Below are 6,401 nucleotides of genomic sequence, written 5' to 3' on the forward strand. Positions count from 1 at the left end.
TGTTAAAAGGAGACTGATTTTGGCAAAAGTTGTAATAACTAAAGTTTTATTTTTAAGTGGAATTTTTGTGTTTTGGGGCGTGAATTTGATTGAAAATGGAGACAAAAGTTACAGATATGAAAAAGTTGAGCGGGGCTAATTTTTCCCTATGGAAATCACAAATGGAGGATACACTGATTTTGAAGGATCAGTATTTTCCGATTGAGAGCACAACAAAGAAACCTTCATCGATGACAGATGAAGAGTGGAATAAGCTAGATAGAAAAGCGATTGCAAAAATCTACCAATATCTAGTGAAGAATGTGTATTGCAATGTGTCCGGAGAAAAGACAACAAAAGGATTATGGAAGAAGCTCCATGATCTATATGAGAAGAACACGGCATCAAACGAAGTGTTCTTGTTGAAAAAGCTTTATAATCTCAAGATGAAGGATGGTGCTTCAGTTGCTAAGCACTTGAATGCATTTAATATTATTACTAATCAACTCGCCTCTGTTAAAATCATTTTAGATGATGAAATTAGAGCGATTTTGCTAATGTGTTCTATGCCAGACAGCTAGGAAAACTTAATTGTAGCTATGAGCACTTCAGCAACTGCAGGGACCCTGAAGTTTGATGATGTCAGCAACAGTTTAATGAATGAGGAGCTACAACACAAGTCAATTGCAGAAAACCAGGGAGGAGAAGCTCTAGCTCTAGCTAATCATGGTAGGAGAATGGATTGAGGCCAGCAAGGGCGATCAAGATCGAGAGGGCGATCAAAATCAATGAGAGGTAGGATCATCTGCTTTCATTGTGGCAAACCCAGTCACATGAAGAAAGAATGTCGATTTTGAAAGAAAGGACAAAAGGATCAGAGATCCTCTAGTACAAATCACAAGCCATCCAGCACAAATGAAGGTGAAACTACTGCTGTAGCCACAGATGGTGATGTGTTTTTTACTGTTTCATTAGACGATGCATGTGTATATACATCTAGCAGTAACTTTGATTGGATCCTTGACTCTAAGGCATCTCACCATGTAACCCCATGCAAGATAGTTTTGTTTCATATAATCCTGGTGATTATGGTAGAGTGCATTTGGGGAATAATAATTTTTGCAGTATTGTTGGAGTGGGAAATGTCTAAATCAAGATAAAAGATGGACAAGATATATTGTTGAAATAGGTCAGGCATGTACCAGAAATGCGCATGAGTTTAATCTCTATGGGACAACTAGATGATGAAGGCTATTCCATAAGCTTTGGAAAAGGAGGCTGGAAAATTAGCAAAGGAGCATTGGTCGTGGCCAAATGACCCAAGACAGGAACATTATACACATTGAAAGCACTGATAGAAAAATCAAATTTGGTTGCTATCACAAAAGAAGGAAATTCAACAGATCTGTGGCATAAGCGCTTGGGTCACATGAGCAAGAAGGGATTAAAATTCCTTGTTGGTAAAAATTTATTGCCATGTTTGAAATCCTACAATCTTGATCTTTGTGAACATTGTATATATGGTAGAAAATGAACAGCAAATTCAGGAGCATGAAGAACAACAAGAGGAAAATGTTGAACAACAAGAAGAAGGAATCTTGTACGAACCTTTATAGGAGATTCAACCTGATAATACACCACCACAGTTGGTTCGCAGATCTTCTAGGCCTCATAAGCCTTCACAAAGGTATCCTCCTTCAAACTATATTTTGCTCACTGATGAAGGTGAGCCTAATTGTTTTCAAGAAGCTTGTAAAGTTGAGCACAATAAAGAATGGAAGAAAGCAATGGAAGAAGAAATGAATTCTTTGCAGGAAAATAAAACTTGGGAGTTGGTAAACCTCCCAAAAGGAAGAAAGGCTCTACAAAACAAATGGGTGTACAAGAGTAAGCATGAAGGTGACGAAAAGAAGGAGAGGTATAAAGCAAGACTGGTGGTGAAAGGATTTTCCCAAAAATAAGGTATTGAATTCACTGAAATTTTTTCACCTATTGTTAAAATGTCATCCATTAGAATCATTCTTGGTCGAGTTGCTACTTTAGACTTAATATGTGAACAGTTAGATGCAAAAACTGCTTTCCTTCATGGTGAATTGGAGGAAGAAATTTATATGGAGTAGCCAGAAGGATTCATAGAAAAAGGAAAAGAAGACCTTGTTTGAAGGTTGAAGAAGAGTCTCTATGGGTTGAAATAGGCACCTTGACAATGGTACAAGAAATTTGATTCATTCATGTTGGAACATGATTTTCAGAGATTGGAAGCTGACCATTGTGTTTATATCAAGAGGTATGATCAAGGAAGGTATATCATATTATTGTTATATGTGGATGACATGTTGATTGTTGGGCGTGATAAGAATAGGATCAATAGGTTGAAGAAAGATTTGGGTAGAAAATTTGCAATAAAGGATTTGGGATCAGCACAACAGATATTGGGCATGTAGATTATGTGTGAAAGAAAAAACAAAAGGTTATGGCTGTCAGAAGAAAAATATATCAAGAAGGTGCTTAACAGGTTTAATATGAAGGATGCCAAGCTAGTTGGTACACCCCTTGTAGTGCACATCAAGCCGAGTATTGAATTATGTCCTAGTGATGACAAGGAGAAAGAAGAGATGAGCAAGATTCCTTATGCTTCAACAGTTGGCAGCTTGATGTATGCCATGGTATGCACATGACCAGACATTTCATATTCAGTGGGAGTAGTGAGCAGGTTCCTTGCCAATCCAGGAAAACAACATTAGAAAGCAGTAAAATGGATTTTGAGGTATCTCAAGGGTACTAATCATTATTGTTAATGTTTTGGTCATAATGAGACAATGCTTGAAGGATTTACAAATGTAGATATGGCTAGAGATATGGACACCAGAAAGTCCACTACAGGTTATTTGTATACATTTGCAGGTGCAGCAGTATCTTGGGTGTCAAGGCTACAAATAATAGTATCTCTCTCCACAACAGAAGCAGAGTACATAGTTGCAACAAAAGCTTGTAAAGAGATGTTGTGGATGCAACGATTCCTAGGAGAGATAGGAATAAAGCAGGACAAGTATGTGCTATTTTGTGATAGTCAAAGTGCCATTCACTTGGCGAAAAACCCAGCATTTCATTCAAAAACCAAGCACATTGACTTAAGGTACCATTGGATCTGGCATGTGTTGGAGGAAGAACAATTATCCTTGGAAAAAATCCATATAGATAGGAACCCTACTGATATGCTCACTAAGATTCTACCACGAAATAAACATGAGTTATGTAGAGGCATGGTAGGACTCAGTGTGACTTGATTCATGACTCTTATTTGGCTTCAAGTGGGAGAATGTTAAGTGTGAAGCCAAACTCATGTACATTGTGCAATTGATGGCACCGACTACTCGACACTCTTCTGTCCTAGCCATCGCCGCCACACCTGCACCAAACCTACCACACCGCCATTATCTTCTAAATCTCCATTTGAATCACATGCAGAATTCTAGATCCTCCTTCAGCCTCTATAAATTTGTAATTTTGTCTGGCTAGTGATTGCAAGCCAAGGCCCACGCCTCTCTGTGTGTAATATATGTGTGTAATATGAAGTTATGTTTTCTCTTTTGTTGTCAATTTTCTTCTGTTGTTGCTCCATTGTCTGTGATGTTTGTCTGCTGCCATAGAAGTTTTAATTCAGCTTTGCTTCTCTAAACTAACACTTTCTTCTTCTTCTTCTTCTTTTTCTTAAATTTCTTTTTTGTTTGTTTGTTAAATTTCACAATGGATATATTAATAGCAAAAGGTTACATTTTTACAAAATTATTATCATGGATATCTTTTTAGAGTTTGGACGCTTCTATGGATTTACATGTAGGATACTATGTAAAACCTAAGATGTATTAGGAGGATAAGCTGGCTTTGACCTATACATGATAAATATTTAGGGAATAACATGACCAATAGCTAGAGAACAACTCTAGGCTAATAGCCTTAGACATAATAGACATTGATATATATAAGAATAAGAAACCAAAACAAAGGTTTTCTTTAGATCATCTAGCTTATCAAAACCTATAGCTAGACTCCTTCATCCAAAAACAAGTGATAAAGCAATTGAATTAGCCTGAAGAGAGGCTCGTGCCAGTAAATTGATGACACCATGTCTAGGGTTATTAGCATTATGAGTTTGTAATTGGGTTAAATGCTAACAAAGTGTAGAGTATCCATTCTAGATTAGAAGAGTGTGTTGTTAGAAATTAAGATAAATAACAGAGAGAGTGATTGCACACACAATACCAAACACACACTGTATATTTATTGATCACATAAAGCAATTACATATATAAAACTTAGATCACTGACTTCAAGAAATTATGGCTGAGACATGACATGACTCCAACTCATAACTTAGGTATCAAGAGCTTCTAGATTGACTCCTAATAACTCATAATGACAACTATACATGACATGGAAGCATTATTTCCAACACCCTTCCTTAATGCTTACATTGAAAACATTAAACACACATATTACAACAATAAATACATCTTTGTCAGATTTGTCTGATATGGCCATCACTGTCACTCATATCTACTCTGAAATGTCACTGTTCCACTTTTTTCTTCACCACACTTTCGAGCTTTCCACTTGATCCATTTAAGACATAACCACTTCAATGGGCCAGTCTCGATATTGAACCATCCTATCTAACTGCCACCATCTGTGAATCCACAACCCTTCGAGTTTATTAGTTATCTAAGATAGCATTCTTGGTACAGAATGTCTTCAGCAGACAATTCTACACCTTGACCTTATATAAATAACCTCTGTTGACGCTCTCAGAGCATGACCAGTGAACTTGACCTTATTAAAAACTATGACTAATACTATCATTTTTATTTTTTAACCCTTTAAATCTCATTTCATCATATACAATAAACCAATTCAAAAAACGTGATACCATCTCACGTATCTGAATCGCTCCCTTTTTCTCCAATTTACTTCTCCATAATACAGTAAACTCAATTTGACAACAAATAAACACTTTTGCACAAATTGAGACATCAAGTATTAAGCCCATCTTACAATAAACGCTTCCGACCAATAGCTCTTTATCGAAGGTTTTATAGCTTCTCGAGTTACAGCTCTAATACTTCACATGGCAAAATTCCAATTTCTTCAAATTACGCCAATCAAGCAGCAGATGATTAAACGCTCTCTGGACACAAACCGAAATTGATGCTTGAGAGGTTGTGGCTGCGGGGAAATTTACTGGATACCAAAAAATCTCGATAATTCTTCAGTCAAATTTACACAAACAACAGACAAAAAACGGTCCAGCAGGTTTACGCCAAGTACATAAAACAATTATCAGATTTGCTGCTGAAGCACCGGGATGAACCACTGAAACTATATCACATTTTTCTGGCTTTTCCGTGAGGGAGCTAAGCAGAACAGACTTTGATACCATGTTAGAAATTAAGATAGACAGCAGAGAGACATTAAACATACAATATTAAATACACAATCACATAAAACAATTACATATATAAGAAAGATCTAGATCACTGACTTTTACAAATTATGACTCAGATATGAGACTACTCTAACTCATAACTTATGAATCAATATGTTTTAACAACTATACATGATATACAAACATTACTTCCCACATGTGTGTCATAAAAATAAAAATAATTAATATTTAAACCAAAACAACATGTGTGTCATAAAAATAAAAATAATTAATATTTGAACCAAAACAAAAAAATGAATTACTGTGGAAAGAAACATTTATTTAACAAAGCTACACGCTAGTTGCCATGTCTTCTAAATATGGTTGTTTCATGTTATGCATAGCATTTATTTAACAAAGCTACACACTAGTTGCCATGTCTTCTAAATATGGTTGTTTCATGTTATGCATAGTATATGCGAGGTAGTCATTTTAACTCCATGACTATAAGGTAGGTAGCCAAATAATAATTTTACTAAGGGGGAGAAAATATTCTCATAAAATTTTTAATTAATGGAGATAATTAACCTAATTTTATTTTTAATTTTTAAAATTTTTTTGTTTGGTTAGAGTTTATTTGTTTTTATACAGAAAAACAGGTTAACTATCAAGGTTTTGAAAAGTCTGTTATATTATTGATCACCTAAAAGTAATTTTATATCTAGTAGTTTTCCTTCGCTAACAAACTGATAAAAAAATTCGGATTCACCCATAATAATACGTCATAATTATTTTCACAACTAATTTATAAACTAAATTATAATAATTCATACATGGCAAGATTGTAAAAATTAACTTTATATATTTTAAGGTTGTTTCGGTTCTTGCTCACTGCAAAACTAACTTTATATATCTTAACGTTGGTTTTGTATTCAAATTAAATTTAGTTTATTACATTTCATTAAATCTCAGTTTTTTCAATGTTTTTATTTATCATTTT

The sequence above is a fragment of the Pinus tabuliformis genome, chromosome 4_1 (assembly GCF_031772625.1).
Source record: "Pinus tabuliformis cultivar Carrire ecotype Pingquan chromosome 4_1, CPIR1, whole genome shotgun sequence".
In the NCBI taxonomy this organism is placed as follows: domain Eukaryota; kingdom Viridiplantae; phylum Streptophyta; class Pinopsida; order Pinales; family Pinaceae; genus Pinus; species Pinus tabuliformis.